The sequence below is a fragment of the Ambystoma mexicanum genome, chromosome 2q, assembly GCF_040938575.1.
Source record: "Ambystoma mexicanum isolate Mex_15411 chromosome 2q, UKY_AmexF1_1, whole genome shotgun sequence".
NCBI lineage: Eukaryota > Metazoa > Chordata > Amphibia > Caudata > Ambystomatidae > Ambystoma > Ambystoma mexicanum.
In genome coordinates, this window is record NC_090924.1 from 768990216 (window position 1) to 769017780 (window position 27565).

Genomic DNA, 27565 nt, shown 5'->3' on the forward strand with positions numbered 1-27565 from the left:
TCTGGTGCATCATCTGTGGTGTCATTAGAGTGTAATGGATGAATTGTATAATGGTGTAAAATATTGCATACTGTAGCAGGACCTAGAAGTTCAAATTGACCAGTTTCTGGTGACTCTTGAATTATTTCAGTTGTTTCCCTTAAGGTTTCTTCAATATTTTTTTCTTTGTAGTATTCATTATTGTCTTTTAGATATTGCAAGGCTTGTCTAACTTTATGTAAGTCTAAGAGTTGTTGCCAACATTTTTTGTCTTTTGCTGGTACACCATTTACTAAGACCATTAAAGATTGCTCCATTGGACGTTACACTCCCAGCGTGTGCACATTTTCTTTCAGATCTAATGGTAAATAAACTACTTTGCCACGAATGCCTTTCACCAATTCAGAGGGAGGTAATTTTGCTGTTTTTGGTTGAAGGCGTATTATTGCTTGAAATGGGTGCACTGTTTGAATTATAATGTTCTCATATGAATTGAGTTGTTGTAGGGGTTTTGGTAGTGGGAATAATTCCAAGTTATTTTTGATAGCACGTGAAGGAGTTTGGTTGTTGTCAAGTTTTGTAGTGCAGTAACTGCAAAGTATTAAGGGGTCCGTTATTTCGTATTTGTTTTCTGCTATAAGGTAGAGAGCTAATTCAAACCATTTGGAATCTTCATTGGGGGTCATTTCGAGCATGGAGGTAAGGTCTAAACCATGCCGGTAATGATTTACCGGCATGGTTTTCCGCTCCATGCCATTCCGACCCCTCAGACCATAAATTACGGCACCGTAAACTACAATGCCGTAATTTACGGTCTTGGGTCGTGCGCGCGCCCCACCATGGCGAAATTAACGGCATGGCGTAAACCGGAGCTGATTCCAAGTAAGGAGCACACGTAAATTACGGCCTCCTCAAGGCCGTAAAGTACCTTACCGGCATGGAGTACATACATGCATCTCAGAGAAGGAGTAAAGAACCCTGAGCAGTGGGACCCAGAGCCACAGGTGCACACATGCAACACAGACGGAGGCCAGGAGTCTGCCACAGCAGAAAAGGAACACACCCACACACCACCCCCCTCCCACACCAAGATGACACCAATCGAACAAGCAAGGCCACAACCACACAAACCCCTGCAACAACAACACGCCCCCCCCACTGAGGAGACACAGGGAATAGAAGGAGGGGGGAGTCAGGCCCTGCATGCATCACCAGTGCAGCCTCCGTTACCACCCCAGCAGCCCCCATGCACACGCAGCATGTCCGGCCGATCTAGGAGAAGTCCTACCAGATAGACACCCCTGACCACCTAGACTGTGACACCGTCACCACCATATTGCGCCACAGACACAAGAAAAGTGAGCACCATACAAATGTACAGTGCCAACCCGGCACAAGTGATGGTGTTGCCTGTGCCCCACACCCATGCCAAAGGCACCCACCAGCACACAGTGGCATGTCACAACCGTCCATTATGCGGCCACATATATAAGTGCCGTAACACCTCCCCAATCCCCAACATGGACCACCCATGAGATACACAACAGTAAAGCTGGACCTAATGCAAATGGAGGCATGCCAAATGACAATGGTGCCCCTGCCAGCACCCACAGGTCGTATGTGGACCAGCTTGGTATGCACGTTGCGGACAGCAACTGCAAACAATACCACTCCCCCTACGTGCAGATGGAATGCAACGCTACCAAGAACCGCACACATGGGTGGGCCCGACACCAAACAACTACACATGACTCAAATGGCCAGCTGATCACCACACCACCGCGCCACATGGCCCAACATGCAGGATGACCTGTCTGGCTGGCTGTTGAGTCATCTGACTGTGTCATGCAAGTGCAATGGTGCCACGGGGTGGGTGCCTGCATGAACCAACTGCGTTGAAACGATGAAGCCACTGTACGGAGTTCACCCCAAAAACAAACCTGCCACAGAACCAGTGCAACGGCACATGTGAACAGATTCCCACTTTGCCAGAATAAGGCACCCACATCACACTACATCTCCACCAACTGACAAAGGGCTAAGCACACTACACCATCACCACTCATTGGCGGACACCACAACCACAAGCGCATATCGGAGGACACACTGCACATGCACAATGTGGCATCCCCCAGCCTTGCACCACATTGGAGACCGATCCCTGGGAGTGGAATTCACGGAGGGCAGCAGGGATACGAAAACACGTCACCGGCATGGCACCCCCATAGGAGTGTTGGGAATTACCATAGAATGGATCAGAGCAGGATGAATACCATGCTCCACAGACTACAGCCATCACACCCAAATAAGAATGAACACGGTACACAGCACCACAATGATCCGACATCAGGACACCAGCATGCAACAAAGGAACATGTACCTCAAGATGTCCACACCATCGTTCACGGACCATCATGTATACACAACACCCCACTGCATTACATTGCATCGGACACATATTTGTGTCCCTGATTGTGCCCAATACATCCATGGACATGTCCAGATGGCCATCATTGGAACCCTGCCATGACAGCCAAGTACTGTTCTCCACCATGACAGTCCACACACCCACCTCATTTGGCGACACATGCAGCTGTTGTTGGCTGTCCCTTGACAGCAAGCCACATGACCCCTGTCATGAACCCCCTGAACAGGCCCATGGGGCAACCAGACTATGGCCATACCCGTCCATGCGTTTAGATGAAGCAGTCACCAGGCTTGCGTGATGCACATATGTGCCGGCGGACCAGGACTGGTGGCTGACCCCTCCAATGATATCTGGTGTCGAATGGGCCCATGCCACATGTGCAGATGGACAAAAAGTGCATCCCTACGTGAGCGGCTATCACCCCTGACATGGTACTGCTACAACCACAGGACGATGCGGTGAAGGCGGAGGGTGCAGTGCCAACAAAGGTCCACTTGAGGGCCATGTAATGCTCTGTACTTACAGTGGACAAGGTCTCCAGGACACAAGTCAGTAGAGGGTGTCATGACATGGGCACACAGGGCAACAGACTCGTGCATACTTGCACACCATGCACTGGCAGTAGTCAATAAAGAAATGTGCAATGATCAATGTCCACAACGGTTGAACTTTGCGACACCAATTGTGTATTGTGATAATGAAAAAAAAATAGTGCTTACATCAGTGCTTACATCAGCAACTGGCTATGCCCCCTCCCCCCTCCCCCCAACTCCAGAACACACCATCACCCCCTCCCCCCTCCCCCCAACTCCAGAACACACCATCACCCCCCTCCCCATCCCCCCAACTCCAGAACACACCATCACCCCCCTCCCCCCTCCCCCCAACTCCAGAGCAGTCGTCCCATGTAGGGTGTGGGGCCCACATGTGGCAGGAATGGCTAATGTCTCTTGCCCCCCTTGTCTGGGGGAGGCAAATCCCAGTGACGCAAGGAACGCCGAGTGCGTCTCTCCGGGCTGCATTGCGTGGCCTCACTTGTCGCAGACGTGTCCTCCTGCTGTGGCTCCGTATTGTGTTGCCCTGCCTCAAGGGCATTCGCTATGCGATTCAGGACATGGCATAGCTGGGTCGTGCTGTCCGTCAGGGAGTCGCACAATCTGGTGCTGCAGTCGGTGAGGGACTGCCGCATTTGGATTAGTTCCTCATGTAGTTCTGCCCTGGCCTGGTGATTGTCCTCAATATAGTTCTCAATGAGATCGCTCAACTGGTGCACCCGGTGCTGGTCATGAGAAGGGAGAACATCTGAGGATCCACTTGCACCAGCATGCTCTGCAGGGGGTGGTATGGGTGGACTTGGGGGAACGACATCATACCCCTGCGGGTCAAGTGCAAGACTGTGCACGGGTGATTGTGCATCCCCGGAGTCGCTGCATGACGCCAGGGTCACAAGGCATGGCTCCGGCATGTGCATGCTGTCTTGTTCGTCCTCCGACATGGGCCCCTGGATGGGTGGCGGGCTGGGCTCCCACTCATCCGGCGCGGTAGCAGCAGCCTCACCTGAGACGCTCGACTGTGCCGAGCTAGGGGTTTGCACAATTGCTGCCACCGAGGCTGTGTGGGTTGCTGGTCTGCCAGCTTCCAGTGGCCTTTCCGTAGGCTGTGGGATGTTTTTCTTTCCTGCTGGCTTCGGCCTGACCCTGCCAGTACCCGCAGAGGTGCTTGGGCGGCTTCTTTGGGGCTCTGTGCTGTCATGGTCTGTGCCTGTGGGGGTAGGAGAGAGGGACAACATTAGTGTATGTGCAATGTCCTATTTGCATACATGGTTGCATGGACATTTCAGTCATTTACAGTTTGTTCGGTTTGTGGGGTAGCTATAGCAGGGGTACATGTGCATGGTGATAACATATACACATGTTTGGGAGTGATTCTTTGTGCCCTGGTCATGTACATTTTGGCCGGTACCATGCCTATCACGCTGGACAGTGTGCATGATGGGCTGTGCAAGTCAATGCACTATGGTTGATGTGCGTTATGTACTCGCACTTGGGCCAGCATTAGGCGGCACTTGCCTCAGCATTTGTTGGATGGGGGATGCATTGGATGGGGGGAGGGCAACACGAGAGGGTGCCTTCCATGGCCCCTGGGTCAGTTTACATCATGCAATGGGCATTGCCAGTGTACACTGTCGACACTCACCTCCTGCTGCAGAAGTTGTTCCCCCGCACTCCATGGTCCCCACGCCCTCAATCGATTCAGTGCCAATGAGCTCCGCACAGGTCTCCTCCCACGGCCCGAGTTGTACTGGGGTACTTGGCCCACCTCCCGTCTGCAAGGCCTGGCTGCGGTTGCTGGAGAGGAGGCCACGCACCCGCAGGTCATCCCACCGCTTGCAGCAGTCCCCGGGGGTGCGGGGGGTGTTGCCAACAGCGCTCACCCTCTGTGCCAGTTCCGCCCAGATGGCCTTCTTGCGGAGGGTCGATTCCTTGCGCATGTCGCTACTGAAGACTACATCGGCATGCTCTGCCAGGTAGTCCACCTTGGCCTGGAGTTCATCGGGGCAGAATCTCTGCTTGCGGATGCGATCCCCCGCCCTTTTTGGTGCTTTCGGCATGTCCTGCGGTGCCTGGTCCGGTTCCCAACTTTAGTTTCCTCACAGGGCTGCTGGCTGCTGAAGATGACAATGGATTGTGTTTTTAAAGATGGCCGCAGCTCTCCTTCCCGTTCCTGTGCGATGTCGTAATTTCCGGTTCCTTTTTTTTCGGTGACCGTAATTTACGGTAATTTACGGTCACCATAATTTACGGTCAAAGTAAATTACGGTCACCGTTATGCACTGGCGCTAATGCTTACAGGGCGGTGTTGTACTTTAGTTGTCGCTGCATGCCGGTAGGGCTTTTTCAGGGTTTTTTGCGGCAGGCCACGCAGTCCTTTTCCGGCATGGCGGAAAGCGCATGTCCGTGAGCTCGGAATGGGCCGTAATTTTCGGCCTACAACCAGCACGGTGTCGTACTTTACGCCATGCCGGAAAATACCGATACTTACCAGCATGACTCGGAATGAGGGCCATTGTCTTCTATTTTGTATGTTACCTCTACAGTTTTTGTGTTACTTTTATAAAAAGTTCTGCGGCAACACACACACACATGGTTTGGTACTTCAGCAGATGTACTTTTAAATTTTAGTATTTCTTTTTTGTATGCGTGCATTAGAAGGTTGCCATGTGCAGAATTGTTGCTAGTCTGTTGTAAAGCTATTGCATTTTGTATGTGGCTTTCACTTCCAAAATATTTTCTCTGGCTATGGTCGATTTCTTTGAGTAGGTCTTTGGGTGTACCATGTAGAAGAGTGTTATTTCAATTAGTGCTAAAGCAGGACTTTTAGCATAGTACGGTTTATAGACAAGATTTCTTATAGTTGAATGATGTGTTGATATAATTTTTATATGATGGAAGGTGCTTTTGCAAATAGGTCCTGAAAGGCAGGCTAATGAATGTCCTTGTAGTCCTGTGTATTTGCGTACTGGACAGGTATCCATATTTTGCAGCACTTTCATTTTGATTTTGTCTTTGCCTTTCACATACTGATTGAGGAACTGGCGTAAAGATTTGAAAGATTTTTTGGAAATGTTACACATTGACATGCATGGGCATTTGTATACTGGACGTTCTGGTTCAGGCGAATGGAGACGTAATTCTGAGTTTTCTGGGGATATTTTTGTAAGCAGTATTTCTTGTTCCATTATGGTATTATTCATTTTTTCATAACCTCGTCCACTGCTATGTATGGCAATTGTGTGTGTTTGGTTTTGTTTGTGTGCTTCTTCATTAAAATATGGTTCTGTGCTCGTGGTGTGACTCCATTCACCTCCACAGATATTTGCGGTTCAGATGAGAGTAAAAAGTGAGCTAGTGGTGAGGAGAAGCATTAATAGTAAACCTAATGGTACAACATTAAAACAGTTCTTTGTTTTGTAATACTAACATTCTAGGGGTTGAGTATGTTATTTGTGTTCCAAATAAATGGGGATTTCAGTGCCATTCTGCCTGCTAATCCCTGTTTAATAAATGGGGATTTGTGGGCAGAATGGTATAGAAATCTCTGTTTTGTTTGGTACGCAAATTACATGAATGAACCACACAGTGTGTTTGAGGAACAGTAAGAATATTAAGGTAGTATTGTACTTACTCTTTTTTTGTGGAATGAGCAGGTTTCTTCGGATATGTAGTTTGTAGTTCAGATGCTGCTGATTTTCAGGAGAGTGGTCTTCACTGCAATTGTAAAAGAAAGAAGTTAGTAATTTTGTGTGTTTATAGCACTGATGTTAATGTAGACATTGATTTTTATGTTTTTGTAGTAGTATTCTTGTTTGATATCTGAACATAGCGTATGCATGCATTTCATTTGACTATGTGCAGCCTTTATATTTTATTTACAATATGTTAGTTCAACATGCTTTGCAAATGAGTAGAATTTTAAGTGTATGAAATTCACTTGGTTTTTTAAAGGTGTGTTGTAGATAGCAGACAGGTTTGGAAGTGACAGTTGATTATAGTAGATGGGAAAAATGTTAATAAGTTCATTTTATAGGTTATGCAGGTTTAGTGGCATTACTCTGTTTATATGCATTCATAAGAGTTGTACATATACATACATGCCAACATTTTGTAGCAGCTGCGAGGGAGATTCTCTCCGAGCAATCGGGAGAGCTGAATTTACCCATTAGAATGCATCGGGATTAGAATCATTTTACAAGGGAGGTAGTACAAAACAGCAACATTTTTGCTAATGAAATCGGGAGTCTCCCGCCTAAATCGGGAGGGTTGGCTTGTATGCATGTACTGTGAATACAATATCGGGAACATTTATTTTTCCCATAGGATTGCATTGGGGCTAGCATTAATTTAGGTGGGAGATAGTAATAAATAGTGGGATTTTTCAATAAAAATCGAGAGTTTCGCGTCTGAATCGGGAGGGTTGGCATGTATGTATTGGCTAGGCGGGAGATAGTAAAAAATAGTGCGATGTATAGGTAATGCAGGTTTAGTGGCATTACTCTGTTTATATGGATTCATAAGAGTTGTACATCTAGTGTGAATAAAATATGCATACCTGTAGTTTGTATTCATGCATGTGGATATGAATGCAGCTGTAAGTAGAAATATTGGAGACTTGTAGAGTAGTTTTTTGTAGTAGGTGCTTTGCAATGATATGAGACTTGTACTCAGAGTGATCAACAGTACATTTGAAGTGCGGAACTCTGATGATGGAGTTAGATGTAGAGGTCTTGGATGTGATTGGTGGATGGTTGTGTGACTGCTTAGCTGTATCCAATGAGGGAATGGCACCGAGAGTGATGTGGAAAGGCTAGAAGGGCTGGTAAGAGTTACGCGCCACGCGGACACCGCGGCTGTTCGCAGATAGGGAGTGCCACATCCGGGGTTTCCTACCAAATCCAGTATGGAAAGGGGACTGTAGGGATCAGACAATCAGATGTTGACGTTGTGGATTTGTGTAGAAAGAAACTGTGTGTAGTGAAGATGGCAGAGGTGGAGAAAGTCAGGGTGTTGATGCTCAGAGATATCTTTGTGCATGCTTTACAGCAGTATGCTCAATGTAAGCAAACAATTTCGATGTTAAAGGAGTGGAGGTGGTGTGGCGCGCTGTGCCTGATTGCAATGTAGAGCAAATTCTACAAGTTTGTGAAGATATGGGCAGGATGAACAGTCCCCATGTGGTAGTTTTGCACTATGGTGCTTTCCATGTGGGCTACGTCAGTGCCCCTACTTTGTTGGCAGATTTGGAACAGTTGGTTCAAGCAGTAATGAACATCCTTCCAAATGCGAAAGTATTTTTTTCTGGATTACTACCTAGGGCAATATGGGACCATAGTTCTGTTTTTTCTCCTCAGCAAAACATTGCTAGGTGTGCAGTCAACCGAGGCATGTCTGCTTTCACGCTTAGAGCTGGTATGTTTTTCTATAATAATGAGAATATTGATTCGAGTAATGCTGTTTATTTGAAGAAGATGGCATTTCCTTATCTTTTTTGGGAAATTCCATGCTGTTTTGGAATGTAAGGGTTCCTTTGGAGAAGGTTATGTGAAGATTTTAGTAGTAAAGTAAGAAGAAACAAACCCCAAAAAATACAAAATAACAGATGTCTGTCAGGCATCTGCAAAACATTTTAAAAAATGGCTCTTTTCAGAGCCAACCTCAAAGGGGAAATGGGGCACACTATTTAAATTTACATTCACCACGCTGAGATTTTCGATATGTCCACGAACATGGCGGTAGTCCGCGGCCAGCACGTATTACATACGGGGATTCTGGGGCGGAGAGGCATGCAAATGAGAATGAGCGGAGATAGGGATTGGTCAATAAAGTTTACTGGGTGTGTTGTGTAGGGAGAGATTTTGTCAGAACGTCTTTTTCCTGAGAGTAGAACAGATAGCTATGGCTGTGTGTTTTCGAAAACAGATTATCTGGATTTTGGGAGACTCATGGATACATTGGTTGGAGGTGCATGCAGAACGTTGTGGAGTAGCTGCAGATCTTGGATTCCTTCATGTGGAAGTGCACTGGCATGGAGTGCGTGGAATGAAGTGGCTGGACTTGGTACCTCTCTGTGCTACTTTAGAGACAGAGCATCATCCAGACATAATTATAATTCATTGTGGAGGGAACAGTTTAGGACATGTGTCTGGAATTTCTTTGCAATTTGCAATGAAAGAAGTACTTGGGAAGGTCATGGACATGTTTCCAAATTCCCAAGCAATTTTTTCTCGTATTGCACAAAGACAAATTTGGCTGCGTTCTTCTTCATTTGGTCCACAAATGGAAAAAGCGAGGCACAATGTCAATAAGGCTGTTTGTGCCTTTTTAAGAGATGTTGGCATGTCCTCTTTTCACAATGAAAATATTATTTTTCGTAGCACATACATTTTTCGCAGAGATGGAGTCCATTTTACCTATGCTGGCAATCAGATTTTTCTGAGAAATGTACAAAATGCATTGCGACCTTTTTTGGAATTACAGTCATCTACTTTGCTGTAGATGTTGACGATTTAAGTTTTTCAAACACAAAAACACCACCAAAAGGCTCTTTTCAGAGCCACCACTTCCTCCCAGAGAAAAGTGCATTGGTTTTGCTAGGGCAGCAACCTAAAACTTTATATGTCCTAGGACTGTCCGCGGACTTCCAAAAATGCACAGGGCCCTGCACTGCTTATTTGGCACTTTTATTTTTAAACTGTGAAAGGCTGCTCTGAAAAGAGTCTTTTCTTTGGATTTTTGTTGTTTTATATTTTTTTTGTTTTTTTTACACATGACACACTAGGAGAGGAGGGGAAAGGATGGTAAGGAAGGGACACCAATCACAGGGATAAGAAAGGGCAGGTGGAGAGAGGAAGATGTAGGATGGGCCTTACTTAGGTAGGTAGCAGGTCTTCTGGTGCTCCGTGACCGTAGTCTCGAAAGCACTTTGAAGACTCTCACCCCTGCAGAGTACTGCATCACAGTACATACACAATATTGTGACCCTCGAAAGGTAAGGGTCAACAGCATCGCAAATGGCCTGTGAAGCAGCTGGAGGGATGCGCTCTCCCACAGGAGTGTCTCTTGTGGTGAGAGGATCGGAAATGGAGGATGCTGTAGAGGAACTCAACCTACTAAGTTTATCACAAGGTACAACCTTGCGAATGTCCCCACTGTGGAACGACGTTAGGTGTCGCTTCATGGATGTTGTACCAAAGCTGTACGAACCACGTCTCCCACGAGTCAGCACCATTTTGCACTGTTTGCAGGTGACCTTGTTCGCACATGCTTTTGGTACGTTACCATGAATGGTAAACAACCGCCACACCCAAGACTCCCGGCGAGTGCTAGTAGTAGGGAGTTCCTCGACCTCATTCTCTTCATCCTCTTCATCCTCGTTCTCTACATCCTCACACCTGTTCCCCTCTGCAGGCCCTTGGGAAGGTGGTGGTGGTGGAGGGTTTGGGGGTGGTGCAGAGGCAGATGTAGCAACAGCGGTCATGGATGCCATCAGGGTTGATGAGATAATCTCAGCAAGAGAAGCAAAGGCAGCAAAAGTGAATTTGCAATAGCCAGAAGTACAATGAAGATCAGATCTGGGGTGTGGCCTTTCATAGGGGTGGAGGTGTGCGCTTCACGAACAGATCGAACAACCAAAAAGGTTCAAAAAGTTCCAAAAAGTATGTGGAAAGCCAGGGTCATTGTCTGGGACATGTGCAATGGTGAATTTTTACTGTAAAATAATTTGGATTGTCTGAAAAAGTTCTTTTAAAATGTTGGGAAACCGCAAAGTTTCCACAAATTAGGACACACACTGAGCGTGGGTGCGGTCACATGATGATGTTGGGAAGACGTCCATGAAGGGAACGGGTATCCGCAGGACACTAAATGCATGGGAATGGTCGTGCGCATGCGCGCAGGTGTTCTACGGACAGTGTTCTGGACCTGAAACAAATTAAAAGTGAGACACAAGTGAGACGGACAGCTATGGACAGGCGTGATGTTCGCAGCACTTACGGGTGTGGTGCTCATGTGCGTAGATGTTCTGCAGACTGTACGGACAGGTATAGTGTCCTAAGGACACCTCCATTTTGTTTGACTACGGACATCCCAGACACCGCGCGTGTTCTTAGGACAGTTTCAACTTGGCTGCGAACGGTACGGACAGGTATAGTGTCCTTAGGACACCCCTATTTTGTTCATTTATGGACATCCCGGACACCGGGTGTGTTCTAAGAACAGTTCCATCTTTGCTTGCAAATGGTACAGACAGGTATAGTGTCCTTAGGACATACCCATTTTGTGAAATTACAGACATTCCGGACAGGCGCACTGTCCGCTGACATTTTAACTGCTTTTAAAAAAAAAATAAGACACAAAGGATTTCATTAAAAGAAACATAATATTTTTTTTATTATATACATATACACAATTTATGAAAGAGAGGGGGAAGCAGAAACTGATACAAATATAGGGGAATTAGGGGTTTGGAGAGGATGGATGGGAAGGGACGAAGGGATAGAAGTTTCATCAAAACGTTTTTCTTGGTGTTGAGGGTTTGGGGATAGTTGACTGGGACATGGAGAGGGGGAACAGGTACATGTGGGACAACAGTATTTGATTTTTTCTTTTATGTGGTCCTCCACAAACTGTTTCAAAACATTGAAATTTTCCTTGAGCATGTCCATTTTCTGTTCCATGCATTTGTGATGTCATCTTTGATGTCTTGGGTGTTAGTCTTAGCAGTGCACGGTGGTGGCATGAGTTATGGTTGCTTAACTTACCATAACTGGCGAATTTCAGGGGTTTTTCGGTTTTACTTGGAACCATAACGTCCCTTTAACAACGTTTTTTTACTGAATTTCATAGGTTTTTCATAGCGCAACTTAACCATAACGTCCCTTTAACAAAGTTTTTTTACTGAATATATATATATATATATATGTATATATATATATATAGTGAACAAACTTTGTTAAAGGGACTTTATGGTTACAAGTAAAACCGAAAAAAAAACAGAAATTCGCCAGTTATGGTAAGCTAAGCAACCATAACTCGCGCCACCACCGTGCAATGCTAAAACTAACACCCAGGACATCAAATATGACATCACAAATGACATTGATGACATCACTGATGACATCACATGTCTGGCTATATGTGTACTTAACATATATTTTTTTAACAGACTATATAGACATTAAAAATAATACAGAAACAGACACCTTAGAAAATCATCTGCACCGTATGGAGCAAAGAATGGTGTTACGCTCACCTGGTCTCTGCGGAGGTGTTGGGGCATGGTTGCAGCCCTCCCTGAACTTGAATCACCCCTTTCAGGCCTCTACCTCAGTAGAAAAGCTGTGAGCGGTGGTACGTGGTGATACTGCTCCTGTGTGGAGATAGAAGTGTGTGAGTGTGCCAATCTGTGATTGTTGTACCTCTCAAACCCTTCACCCCAATGTATGGTTTCTGTGAGCATACGCCGGCCCATAAAGCTCACCTGTGAATTATGGAAGATAAGCTCTCCGTCCTGCTACTTCTGGCAGGGGCGCGTTGAATGGGATCTAGTTCCTACACTGATCCCTGATAAGGATTAGTCCATTCCAACTGAGACTATGTTTGTCCTTATGATTGGTAAGTCTTTCTTGAGCTCTTGTGATGCTGTTCGTTCTGTTTAATGTCTTTATATTTTGCTCCTATTTATGCCTGCAATAATGTTTCTCTTCTGTTTTCTTCCCTTAGATGGAAATGTGGCCTCAATCCAGCTGAGAGACGCGAGACGCGGCCAGCTGGAAGATGGATGCTATCGCAATGTTCGACAGCAGGTAAGTGATGGTTTAAGGAAAGCTCGAAGAATGGCGAAGCGCAACCTTCAACTGACTGTTTTTTCGATGTCTAACCTTGTCTTCTGTTTTTCCTTGCAGGCGCTGCTGTCGACAATGGAGCGTGTCATGCTGCAATACCAAGATGAAGATTTCGGCATTCCGGAAAGTGTAAAGATGAATACTTGGTTCGCGGAAGAGATGTACCGGTAAGAACAGCTTCACCCAGTTGGTAAGTATGCTGGCAGGAAGCAGGATGTCCAGGAAGCAGGATCTTCAAAGGTAAGTCTGACCTCAGGGCGACAGTGAGTGTTACGCTGCTTTCAAGTGCAGAATAATCCGAAGCGTCTGTCTTGAGGATAGGGGCAGTTTATATAGCTGAGATTGTGGGCACGCCCATTAGGGCCGGCTTACCAGCCACACCCTGCCACTCCTCGAGAGTGAGCACTTGCAAAGGCAATCCATTAGCAGCCAAACCCAAGAATACACTTGGGGCTGCTTAATGGATGGAATGTTCAAGGTTAATGCATCCTGCCTAATGGATGGAATGTTCAAGGTTAATGCATCTGAAGGGCTATGACCATAATAAAAGCTTTTTGGTGTTAAATGGATGTTCTTGCTTAGTTTTGTTCATGAGCCTGGTGCCAAAGGCGCCAGGACAGCGTCCACCCAGGTCTCCTGTGCATGCAACCCCTGCATGCCTGTGCCCTTGACTTCATAACAATGACAAATGTATCTATTAATGTCAAATTTCACTCTTTTAAAAAACCTGGTGGAGGACCAAATAGAAGAAAAAATTAAATATCACTGCCCAACATGTACCTGTACCCCTTCTCCATGTCCCAGCCAACCATCCCCAAAAACTCCCCAGAAAGAAAAATGTTATGATGAGACTTCAATCCCTTCCTCCCCTACCATCCATCATGTACAAACCCCTAATTCACCGGTATTTGTATCAGTTTCTGCTTCCCCCTCTCTTTCATAAATTTTATATTTGTATACAATAATAAAATATTATGTGTGTTGTTACTATATTCCTCTGTGTCTTATTTTTTTTTTAAAGGCAGTTAGGGTGTCCACGAACAGCACGGATGTCCGCAATCAACCAAAAGGGAGGTGTCCTGAGGACACTATACCTGTTCGCACTGTCCGCAATCAAGATGGAAGTGTCCTTAAAACACACAAGAAGTCCGGGATGTCCGTAATTAACCAAAATGGTAGTGTCCTAAGGACACTATACTTGTTCGCACTGTCTGCAATCAAGATGGAGGTGCTCTTTGGACACAAAAGATGTCCGCTCGTCCACAATTAACCAAAATGGGGGTGTCCTAAGGACACTATAACTGTTCGCACTGTCTGTAGTCAAATGGAGGTGACCGCAGGACGCTAAGTCCGTCCGCATGTCCGTAACTATTCAAATTAAGGTGTCCTAAGAACATTCCCCCTGTTCGCATTGTCCTCAACCAGAATTAATATGTCTGTAGAACACATATCCCGTCGGCCTGTCCGCAAAGTTGTGATGCACATTTATTTTGTTCAGGGACCTGAACACTGACCGTAGAACAACCGTGCGCGTGCGTATCACACCCTTGGCTCCTACAAACATTGCGCCTGTCCGCAACTATCCGCCACATGTGTGTCACACTTTTAATTAGTTCAGGGACAGGAACACTGTCCGTAGAACACCCGCACGCATGCGCACAACTGACCCCGCACATTTGGTGTCCTACGGACAGCCGTCCCATTCGCGAACGTGGCCACGATGTCATCATGTGACCGCACCCACGCTAAGCGTAACATACACTATCCGGGCCGCCAGACACCTAAAAAGTGATGGTTTGAGCAATCCAAGGTATTTTCCAGTGAAGGTCCACCCTTGTGCATGTCCCAGACAATGTCCCTGGCGATCTAAATACTTTTTGGAACTTTTTGAGCCCTTTCTTGGTGTTCGAAGTGTTTGTGGACGGCGCGGGTGTTTGCGAAGCATGCCCCAGCACCCCTATAAAAGGCCACACCCCAGAGCTGCTCCTATTCTGTTTTTGGCTTCCAGGACAGAGACTGCTCCTTGTTGCATTGGATTGCTCTTGCTCTTTCCTGTGCTCTTTCCTGTCTGCAGACTGCTCGCATTCTGGTGGTTCCTGACACCATTGAAAATGGCAACCATGGCTGCTGCTGCTCCTGCTGGTGCTACTTCTGCCTCAGCACCTCCTCCAACCCCTCCACCACCACTACCTCCCCAAGAGCCTGCAGAGGGGAACAGGTGTGAGGATGCAGAGGAGAGTGATGAAGAGGATGACGGGGATGAGGTAGTGGAAGTCCCTACTACTAGTTCTCACTTTGAATCTTGGGTGTGGAGGTTATTTATCACTCTTGATGGAGTACCGAAAGTACTTGCAAACAAGGTGCGCTGCTCTCAGTGCCAGTTGGTACTGAGTCATGGCAAACTGGGTTTGTACAACTACGGTACTACCTCAATGAAGCGACACCTAAGGTCATTCCGTGGTGGGGCTATTGGTAAGGTTGTACCTTGCGATAAACATAGGGCCTCATTACACGGTAGGCGGTGAACCATGGCGCAATTAGCGCCATGGTTCATGCCGGTAAAATACTGGCACCGCCTTGGTGGAAAGGGGAATTACCGCCCCATTCCAAGGTTGGAGGGGCGGTAATTCCCCCTTCCACCATTGCCCTTCCCCATTCCCATTTTTGCCCCATAGGGCATAATGAGAATGGGGAAGGTGCTAATTACGGCACTGCAAATTGCGGTACCGTAATTAGCTCCCTGGGTCCCTTTGCGGGTTGGTTTTTAACACCTGCAAAAAGCAGGCGTTAAAATCCCCAACCCGCAAAGGGACCTCGTAGTAAGGCGGTAAGGATTTACCGGTACCGGTAAGATACCGGTACCGGTAAACCCTTACCGCCTACCGTGTAATGAGGCCCATAGTATGTTGAGTTCCCCTGCAGCATCCTCCGTTTTTGCTCCTGCCACCACAAGAGACACTCCTGTGGGGCAGCGCATCCCTCCAGCTGCCTCGGAGGCCATACGTGATGCTGATGACCCTTACCTTTTGAGGGTCACAGTATTGAGCATGTACAGCGATGTAGTAGTCTGCAGAGGGGAGAACCTTCTGATGCTCATTGACCACAGTCTTAAAAGTACTTCGAAGAACTGCTACCTACCTGAATAAGGCCCACCCTACATCTTCCTCTTTCCACCTGCCCTTTCTTATCCCCGTGGTTGGTGTCCCTCCCTTACCCTCCTTTCCCTTCCTTTCCTTGTGTGTTGTGTTTAAAAAAACAAAAAAATATAAAACAACAAAGACCAAAGAAAAGGCCATTCACAGTTTAAAAATAGAAGTAGTATATAAATAGTGCAGGGCCCTGTGCATTTTTAAAAAGTCTGCGGACAGTCCGCGGACATCTAACATTTTTGGGGTGCTGCCCTATCAGAACCATTGGATTTTTCTCTGGGAGGAAGTGGTGGCTCTGAAAATAGCCTTTTTGTAGTTTTTTTTAATTCAAAAACCTCAAATGGTCAGCACCTACTGCAAAATGGATTGCTGTAATTCCAAAAACGGTCGCAATGCGTTGTGTATATTTCACAGAAAAATCTGATTACCAGCTTAAGTAAGATGTACTCCATCTCTGCGAAAAATGTGTGTACTACGAAACATAATATTTTCATTGTGAAAAGATGACATGCCAACATCTCTCAAAAAGGCACAGAAAGCCTTGTTGACTTTCCACCTCGCTTTTTCCATTTGTGGACCAAATGAAGAAGAACACAGCCACATTTGTCTCTGCACAATACGGGAAAAAAAATTACTCTGGAGTTTGGAAATATGTCCATGACTTTCCCAAGTCCTTCTTTCATTGCAAATTGCAAAGAAATTCCAGACACATTTCCTAAACTGTTCCCTCCTCAATGAATAATAGTAATGTCTGGATGATACTGTGTCACCAAAGTAGCACAAAGAGGTATCAATCCAGCCACTTCATTCCACGCACTCCATGCCAGTGTACTTCCACATGAAGGAATCCAAGATGTGCAGCCACTCCACAGTGATCTGCATGCACCTCCAACCAATTTATCCATGAATCTCCCAAAATCCAGACAATCTGCTTTCTGAAACACACAGCCATAGCTATCTGCTCTCCTCTCAGGGAAAAGACTTTCTAACAAAGTCTCTCCTTACACATCACACCAGTAAACCTTATTGACCAATCCCTTGCTCTGCTAAGTCTCATTTGCATGCCTCCTAACCTCAAAATCCCTGTATGTAATACGCGCTGTCCGCGGACAAATCGAAAAATCTTAGAGAGGGGAATAAAAAGTTAAATAGTGTGCCCCATTTCTCCTTTGAGGTTGACTCTGAAAAGAGCCTTTTTTTTGTTTATTTTTAAGATGCTTCAGAAACACCTTTTATTTTGTATTTTTTGGGGGGGTTTCCTTATTTTCCTAAAAAATCTTCACATTAGCTTCTCCAAAGCAATCCTTATGTTCCAAAACAGCATGGGATTTCCCATAAAAGATAAAGACATGCCATCTTCTTTAAAGTAATCAACATTACCAGAGTCAATGTTGTCATTGGGCCTCATTACGACCCAGGCGCTAATGGGTTAACGGCGCCGTAAAAGGCTGCGGCGCCATTAACCTATTAGCACCTAATTACGAGGTCCCTTTGCAGGTCCCGACCTTAACGGCTGGTGTAGACCAGCCGTTAAAGTAGGGACCCGCAAAGGGACCTTGGTGCTAATTACGGTGCCGCAATTTGCGGCACCGTACTTAGCGCCTTCCCCATTCCCATTGAGCCCTATGGGGCAAAAATGGGAATGGGGAAGGGCCATGGAGGAAGGGGGAATTACCGCCCCGCCAACCTTGTAATGGGGTGGTAATTCCCCCTTTCTCCATGGCGGAGTCGGTAACTTACCGGCATGGACCATGGTGCTAATAGCACCATGGTCTTCTGCCAGGGTCGTATAAAGGCCCATTGTTGCAAAAGAACATGCCAGCTCTAGTAATAAAAGCAAACATGTCTCGGTTTATTAACCACCTAGCAACATTTTGCTGAGGACAAAAAACAAAACAATTGTCCCATAGTGCCCTAGGTATCAAACCAGAAAGAAATACTTTGGCATTTGGAAGTAGTTTCATTACTGCCTGACCCAAGTTTTCCAGATCTTCCAACAAAGTAGTGGCACTGGCATAACCCAAATGCAAAGCACCACAGTGCAGGACAACCACATGTGTACTGTTAACCCTAGCCATATCTTGACAAACTTCTACCATTGCCTGCAAATTAAAACCAGGCACAGTGCTCCACACCACCACCACTCCTTTTACATCAAAATTGGTTGCCACGTTCCTACATTTCGCATACTGCTCCAAACCATTCACAAAAATATCTCCAAGCACCAACACCCTGACTTTCTCCACCTCTGCCATCTTCACTACACACAGTCTCTCTCAATACAAAGAAGAACTTCAACACCTATTTGGCTAATATCTACAGTCCCCTTTCCATGCTGGATTTGCTGAGAAACCCTGGATGTGGCACGCCCTGTCTGTGAACAGCCGCGGTGTCTGTGCAGAGTGTAACACTGGGGCAGCCCTTGTACCCTTTCCACTTCACTCTCTGCACCATTCCCTCATTAGCTACTGTTAAGCAGTCACACAACCATCCACCAATCACATCCAAGAACTCTACATCTAACTCCATCATCACAGTTCAACACTTTAGATGTACTGTTGATCACTCTGAGTACAATTGGACTGTGACTGCAAAGCACCTACAGCAACTACTAGTAAACTCTCCTACTTGCAGATACATGCACCTCCACATGCATGAACACAAACTACAAGTATGAATTTACTGTCATTTCTCTCATCTGCTATGATCAAGTGTCACTTGCAAAGCTGTCTGCTCTCCAAATTTTTATTTACCCATATTACTAACTGCAATGTGCAAACTGCTATTTTCTTCATTCATTCTATCATTAGTGTAACCACTGCCACCTATTTATCCACATTTCAACCATAATAGCATTTAATGCATTATAGTGCATAGGATGTACATACAATAAGCCTCATTAAAACTCAGGCGGTAAGGGGTTTACGGCGCCGTAAACAGCGCCGACCCTTACCGCCTGAGTACGAGGTCCCTTAGCGCCATGGAGATCTTAACGGCTGCTTTTTGCAGCCGTTAAGATCCATGGCGCTAAGGGACCATGGAGTTAATTACGCCACCGTAATTTACGGTGGCGTAATTAACGCCTTCCCCACTCCCATTATGCCCTATGGGGCAAAAATGGGAATGGGGAAGGGTAAATGGGGATTGGGGACTTACCGCCCCGCCAAACTCGGAATGGGGCGGTAAGTCCGCCAACCACCATGGCGTAAACGTAGTTTACGCCATGGTGGTAAAGGTACGACCCAGTCGGTAACTTACCGCCTGGGTCGTAATGAGGCCCAATGTCCTTTCTATGCATTCAGCACATTTAACATACATTCTATCATTTGAACTTCCTTAGAAATTATTATAATAGTAATCAGACACAACACACACAGCTATATAACAAAGTGTCATTTCATGTTAAAAAATGGGAGTAATAACAGTATAATTATGGAAGAAGGCTTTCTAGTGTGTTATAAAATGACACGCATCCAGGATGAGTACATGCATCTTTATTCATGCACACAGATATAATTTGGAAGGCTCACAGCTGAAACAACACCACTGCCTCTAAAACTGGTCTTCCAATCTAGACAGCTCTCTCATTCCAGCTGGTTGCCCATTCCGTTCTAGAATTTACAACAGCATTCAACTATGCACAGGTGCAGTCATGTCTATCACATCATCTACAACTATGTACAGTGTTGTAAAGCAAGACATACAACATCTCCCCCCTTCCCTTGAGTCTGCAACGCAAGCACCAGATCCTTCCTTGCAACCCTTACTTTGTTTCAGACTCTCCCATCTCCAAGCACCACATAATCACCCAGTAGTTTGGTAATCACCTACTGAGTAATAAGCTGCTGACCCTATCAAATCCTTCTGCTTTATTTCCCACACCTTCACAAATGCATACATTGCATGCTTTTCTGTACAGTTCCTGCCATTTACCCTGTAAAAATAGCAAAGAAAGCATACAATTATTTCTTCCATCTCCTAACATCCAATAACACTGCCTTAAGAAGCCAAGTGTGCTCTGTGTGCTTACTATTGTACTCATTTCTAAAGCACGTTCAACTAACAGATTCTAAGTAAAATATACAGAATGTACATGTGCATGTACATGCTATGCACAGTTATTAGAAAGAGCTACTACTACAAACACACATAAGTCCATGTCTACATTAACAACAGTGCTATTAACACACATATTTAATAACTTCTTTCTTTCACAATTGCAGTGAAGACCACTCCCCTGAAAAGCAGCAGTGTCTGAAGTACGAACGAGAACTCAGAAGAAACCTACTTTTTCCATCCAAAAAGTAAGTGCAATACTGCACTGCCATAATGTTCTAACTGTTACTCAAGCACTTTAGAATTCTAGTATTGTAGAACAAACAATTGTATTAGCCCTGCAACATTAGATTCAGTATTAGTGCTTCCCCTCACCAGCTGCATACTTTGTACTGTCATCTGGACACTAGTATAGTAACAAACAAATACAAGAATAGCCTTCCCAACCTGATGTAGCAGACCATTGCACAAACACACACCTCTACATACATCTTTACCATCATACTCAGACACTCATGCACAAAGCACACATACACTGCACAAGATCAGAACCCACACTTTCTTTTTTTCTCCAACAGACCCCAAAGAATGCCTATCAAAAAGCAACCCCATAAAAAGCAACACAAAAGTAAACAAAATCAAAATAAAAATCTCCAAAATAAGCATACACCTCTAGCAGAATTTGTACAAAAGTTTAAAAAACAGCTAATACAGTCAACAAGCTTCCAGTACAGAAACTTTGCCCCCTCTTTCAAAATGTAAAACGAAACAGAAAGTGATTAACAAGACTGCAGCTACCACTAGTGCTAACACTGCACCTATAAATCTTGATGTAGCGGCAAGTAAGCATACCCAAAAAAATATTTTAAAAAAATGTTCCGCCACAGAGTCCTTCAGAACTTTATAAAAACAGGAGAGAAATCACACACAACCCTTCAAACCTACCGTAGAAAATTAATCCCAGAAGCTCTCATAGATTTTTTTTTAAGGTTTACAAACCCCATAAAACACCCCCGACAGTGACAGTAGTAAATGTCCAAACATCAAGCATCAATATGTATTTGCCACTGCCTTCCCTTTCCCTCCCCCCGTAACTCGAGCTTACTCCATTGCACTTTTAGTCCTGTTCCAACAGGGGCGGCCCTCCTGCTTCGCTCACAGAGGTATCGTGTTCGCTTGGACTGGCTCGGGTGCGCTCTGTTAGTGAGGCCACTAGCTGTCTCCAGGCCGTCAGCATTCCCACTTCATCCACCTCCCCCCTGTAGGCTGCTTCATACCATACTGCTTTTTCCGCTTCTGTCCATTTCAGAAGGTCCTGCCACCACGCTTCTATCCTGGGTCTATGGTTTGCTTTCCACACTATAGCTATTCTGCATTTGGCCAGAATATAAGCCAAATCCTTAAGTTTGCAGACGTGTTTCACTGTTCGTGGTCTAGTGAATCCTCCCAATCAACTTAAAGAGACCAGAGGTACCTTTTTACCGACCACTTATAAACAGCCCTCCATCGAATTTTTGATTAAACAATACACTATGTTTACAGGGTCACTTGCTTCCCCACTATACTATTGTGGTTTCTTCTTTTTTACATATGATTTATATTCATTATATTATCATATAAGACGCCAATTAGTATAAAAAAACAGTCATTTATTATTTTTTTAGACACATTGTTAATAAAACACATTTTTTTTTACAATTTTCTATTCTATAATTGTAGAAATTTGCCACACAATTTTTAAACAACAAACATATATCTCAATGATTTTCAATTTCACTATGCACATCTAATAACCTGTAGTATTTCATTATTAAACAATTTTTCAGAATAAAAATGTCATAAGGATCTGTTGGTTGCTCTCCTCTCTCTACATCCCAGTCCATCAAACAATTCACTCTATATTCATATCATCCATGCTTACTTTCATACTGCATTCAAACCATACCCGACATGTTTCATTCCTTACACACTTTCACACAACTCACAAGGAAATTCTTCAGGGGTAAAAACTTTTTTTAAACCACATTTGATTTCAATGTACAATTATGTGTGTCTTCTTTTAGAATTTTTTCTAAGGATTAACTATCAATGAAGTTCCATTTGTCCTTCCATGAGGTCCAACCATCAAACGGATAACTGTGGGAAGCAAGAATGGGATATTCAAATTTTAGTGTTCGATTCACATCCCGGTTTACATTTCTATTATGTATAACCTGCTACATTAACTAGCAGCACAAAGGAGTAAATTATTTTATTAGCTCCTTCTACACATCTATTGAAAACACTTTGTTTCTCCATCTTAATCAGTGCAGGTCACTCCTTAAATATTCCAAAGCTGGGTAGGCTTTAAATACTTCATTCAATAATTCTCAATGTTGTCTCACCCGATAAATTATTGGTGTCAATTATAACTTATCTAGGATTAATTATCTTCAAATTGCCTCAATGTTGTTCACTTCTTCTTTTAGGTCTTCTTGGACTGTCACCTTTAGACAGTTACTCTGCTATGTCGCCCTAGGTGCTGACTAAGAGATACTCTCTGGGGGAGCATCCATGCTCTTTCCCTATTTAGAAAAGACAGTACTTGTTTATCTTTACAATTTATTAGCCCATTTTTCTTTCATTATTTAAACCCGTCTTACATTGCGTCATTTTTAGGAATTATCGTAATAACCTGGTTTTATTGTGGATCCGGTTCCTAATATTGATGTTTACTACCAGCTTCTGCAGTCTAGCTTTCTGCTAGCTGGACCAGGACTGGTCTTCCAATCATTCCCTTAATGCCATGCGCTCTACATCTAGTTTTCTACAATGGAAAAACACAGCAGGCACTGAGTTTTACTCTTTTGGCATTGTGTAGCATTTACAAGCCTTTCTCATAGCTAACATGCTGTGCCGGTTTGCCGTTCTTACCTGTGTCTTTTCTTTTATTCCCCCGCTCGTTCCGGGTTCCACGAATCAGCTTATGACCTGTCTTTCCAGGGCTGTTTCACGTCTTCTTTCACCGATAGCGTCTCTATCCGTCTGTAGCCATTTCTTTGGTTGCCTTTTCTCTTTTATACTGTTACTCTGATCATGTGACTAATTTGTCACCTGATCGAAGGACGCTACGTCCACGATTCACCTTCTTATTAACTCAGTTATTTGCATTGGCTGCCTTCGGCCCCCTGCTCTTTCGACTCAAAAGCTCTGCAACTTGGGTAGAGTGACGCGAGCCGACCTCGCATTCTAAAGAGGCAGCGCGGGGTCCACGTTTGCTACGGTTCCGACGCAGCATTTCTCAAGCCGTCCTATTTTATGAAATGCCTTTCTGCACACTGTACTCAATGTACCCTTATGCTGGCACTGCAACACGAAGTTGCAGTTTAACAGCTACCACTTGACATGTTTGTAACGCTAAGACATCCGTACGAACCTCTGGCAAAAGTATGTCATAAGAGATGTTTCTAATTTATTTTACTTCTGTAAACATTACGGGCTCATTCTTTTCCTCACTACAGAATACTTGGTGAGAATACATTTTTTCTTTTTACCGTGGTGCCCTTTAGCTGTTTTGCCCATGTCTTAGGGGACCGGTCAGTTATCATTCTGTTTTCTCATTCAAACCCAACTCTGTGCTCTTAGTGAGAAAAATCAATTCATTCTCTTTTCGAGCTAGTTTTCTTCTATCAAGGTTAGAATCATTTGTTTGCCTCACCAGATAAACGATTGACCATCTCAGATCTTCCACTTTATGTACCATCTCTATAAAGTGTTCCACTAAGGGGGCGGAATGCACTCTATTTTTTATGCAGCTTTTGTGTTCTGTGATGCGTGTTTTGATTTTTCTTTCTGTCTTCCCTATATAAATCTTTTTACAGGGGCACCAGATCACATACACTACAAAACTTGAGTTACAGTTCGTCAGCACTTTTTGTTTCCATGGGTTCTTCAAACCCAAGTCAATTTCCGTTGTTTTATTAGTTTGCTGACAACAGACACAAGATCCACATGGATAGTGTCCCTCTGGAGCCCGCAGTCCCCACGTTTCTGTTAGGGTCTGCTGTGGTTTAATCTGTTTAGTAATGTCGTTTCTCATAATCTGATCTTTTATCGACCTACTTCTTCGGAATGCCATCAATGGTCTCTGTAACGGTACTTTTCCTTTTTCCAAGATTCTCCAGTTACGATGAATAATCTTCTGTATTCTATTAGAGAGGTTACTATAAGTGTTAACAAACACTATGTTCTCTTTATTTTTCGTTCTGGGGTTTTGTTCTAGGATTGCCTCTCTATTGTTATCGGCTCTCTTCATGGCCCTTTTTGTTAGCCTAGTCGGATAGCCTCTTTTATGTAGATCCCTTCTCAATCTCTGTGCTCCTTCTTTGTAATCTGCATTATTTGTGCTGTTCTTTTTTAGCCGTAGAAACTGGCCAAAAGGTAGATTATCCCATGTGTGGGTCGGATGGAAGCTGGTTTAGTGTAATAGGGCATTTCTATCCATGGGCTTTTTATATGGTTTCACATACAATTCTCCCTTCTCTGCGTCCACTTTGATGGTAACGTCCAAGTAGTTAATCTCCACTTTACTTACATTTTCGGTGAATTTCAGATGTTGGTTTTGTTGGTTAATCCACTCGAACAATCTACCAGCAGTGCTTTCTTCTCCTCTCCAGATGATAAGTACATCATCTATGTACCTTTTCCATAGTAATATGTTTTCTTTGAATGGATTGGTATCATTATAGATGCAATGTTTCTCAAAAGCCTCCATGTACAGATTGGCGATACTCGGGGCCAGTGTTGCACCCATGGCTGTACCTTGTACTTGTTTATAAAAAGTGCCATTGAAATGGAAATAATTTTCCATCAGTGCCATTTCGGCACACCACATTATGAAAGACACCGGGGTGTTAGTATTCATTGTTTCTGTAAGTAATCTTTCTTCTAACACTTCCAATGATGCTTTCTGTGGTATATTCGTGTACAAGGCTATTACATCCAGACTAATCAAAATCTCAGTAGCATTATCAAATGATCTACCTATCTGTGTGGTATCCTTTAGGAAGGAGGTCATTTCTCTGACCATCGGTTGCATAAAATGGTCTGCACATTTTGATAATGGCTCTAGGATGGAGTCGCATCCTGACACTATAGGTCTTCCTGGTGGTCTAGTCAAGGATTTATGTATTTTTGGGAGTATATAGAATTGTGGGATCCTTGGTTTATCAACCATTAGGAAGGCCGCTACTTTTTTCGTAATCCATCTTCTTTCCTCCGCTTTTATAACTTTTTGTTGGATTAATCTTTCCAATTTTTTTGTTGGATTGCCTTCCAATTGTTGATAGTTGTTTTTATCACCTAGTTGATTCATACACTCACCTATATAGTCTTTTCTATTTAATACCACTGTAGCCCCACCTTTATCTGCTTTTCGAATGATTATTGAATCATTAAATAGCAGTGCCTTAAGGGTGGCTTTTTGTGTCTGGTTAAGATTGTGAAACGTTTTCTCTGTCTTGGTTTTCTCTTCCAAAGCCGCGACTTCTTGTATCACCCTACTTTCAAAGACCCTGGCCTCTGCCGTTTGGGTTTGTGTTGGGGGACAAAAATCTGATTTCCTATGTAGACCACTATCTTGTTCACTGTCATCGATCTTATCTTCGAAAAATTGCTTAAGATGGATCTTTCTCATGAATTCGGAGAATTCTTCTCTAAACTTAAACCGATTATGTATGTTGGTGGTTACAAACCCTAGGCCTTTATTCAAGGCCTCTCTTTATTCTAAGGTCAATACATAATCAGATAGGTTTACCACAGTGTCTTCATACTGCTGGTCATCACTCGTTGGTCTGGGTCCCATTCCTGTTGGTCCTGTTCTAAAAAATGTTGTTGTCCAATTGGGTTTCCTCTATTGCTGTTCCTTCTTGTGTAGTGTGTAGTGAATCCTCCCAGCATGCACACCCACATTGATTCTACATTTAACTTGATCCCTTTCTCAGCTAGGCGGTGGGTAACCTTCTTCCAGAATTTCCATATCTCTGGACATGCCCAAAACATGTGTAACATCCCCGCGTTCAGTTCCCCACATTTGGGGCACTTTTGTGGTTCTGTGCTTGTAAATCGGGCTATCTTTTGGGGGGGTCATGTACACCCTGTGGGTTATACATAGCTGAATCTGTTGTAATCTGGCGTTTCTGGACACCTTCTTGTGGTACCACTGCAATCTTTCCCATTGCCCATCTTGCATGGGTTCTCCTGCATCCTCCTCCCACTCTTGTCTCAACTGGGTCACCTATTTCCCGGCTCTGGACATTACCAATTCATAAATCTGGGACACCTCATGCCTTCCTTCCGAAATGTCATATATTGTCTCTATGGCCAAGTCTGGTTGGTCTTCTAGCTCTATTTCTGACCATGTGGCTCGTATCTGCTTTACCAGTCTGGTATAGGTGATATACTGCCCAGGGTGCAGTCCAGTTTCTTCCATTAATGTTGTGAATTCCAGTGCCCTCCCATTCCGCCACACATCTCCCAGTGTTGCTATACCCACCGGTTCCCTTTATCTACATATTATATTCCTCTGTTGTGTGTCCACTCCCTTCAGCGCCACTAGCGGCACTTGGGGGGAGCATGGGGTCGTGTTACCCATGACTTGGCACACCTTGCGCCATGTCTTCCACCCCAGTTCTAACAGCTTTGCTCACCCCTGCAACTCTGATTTGGGCAGCCATATTAGTTCTTTCAGAAAGTAGGGTGTGCAGTCTGACCTCAGCAGTCTGGACTCTGCTGTTATGTCTTCCGCTAGCCACTTGGTCACATACTGTAGTTGCCCTGCCAGGTGGTATATCTCGAAGTTAGGCAGTTTTATGCCCCCTCTCTCGTACGCATTGGTAGCTTCCATAGGGCAATCCTATTTCTAGTATTGTGCCAAATGAAACCCCTGCATAAGCTGTGAAGTTTGTTAAAAAAGCGTTTGGGTATCATATATGGGATATTCACAAAAAAGTGCAACAGCCTAGGCAATACTACCATTTTCAGCAGTGCTACCCTTCCCACCATAGCCAAGGGGAGTTTAGCCCAGAACCTCATACTGTTTTCAATGTTGGTCACTGCTTTCTCTGTGTTTTCTTTGTGTTCCTCTTCTACCTCATGGTAGATATTAATCCCTAGGTATCTGAACTTGCTGGTCTCCCAGGGTATTTGTAATACCGGTAGGTTACCCTGTGCAATTCCCTTATATCTCCCTAGGGGAAATATACACAACTTCCTGGGGTCAACTGCAATACCGGAGAATGACGCAAATTGCTCTATCACTTCAAGGATATATTGCAAGTTTTCTTCTGGGTACTTCAAGTACAGCAGCATGTCATCTGCGTATAATCATATTAGGTGTGGCCCCTCCCTAGTATGAACCCCTATCTCTTTGTATTGTTGCCTAAAATATATCGCTAGGGGTTCCAGTGCTAGGATATACAGCATCGGAGACCATGGGCAGCCTTGTCTGGTGCCCCTACAGAGCTGCCATTTGTCCGAAATTATCGCTCCCGTTTTGACTCTAGCCAGTGGCGAACT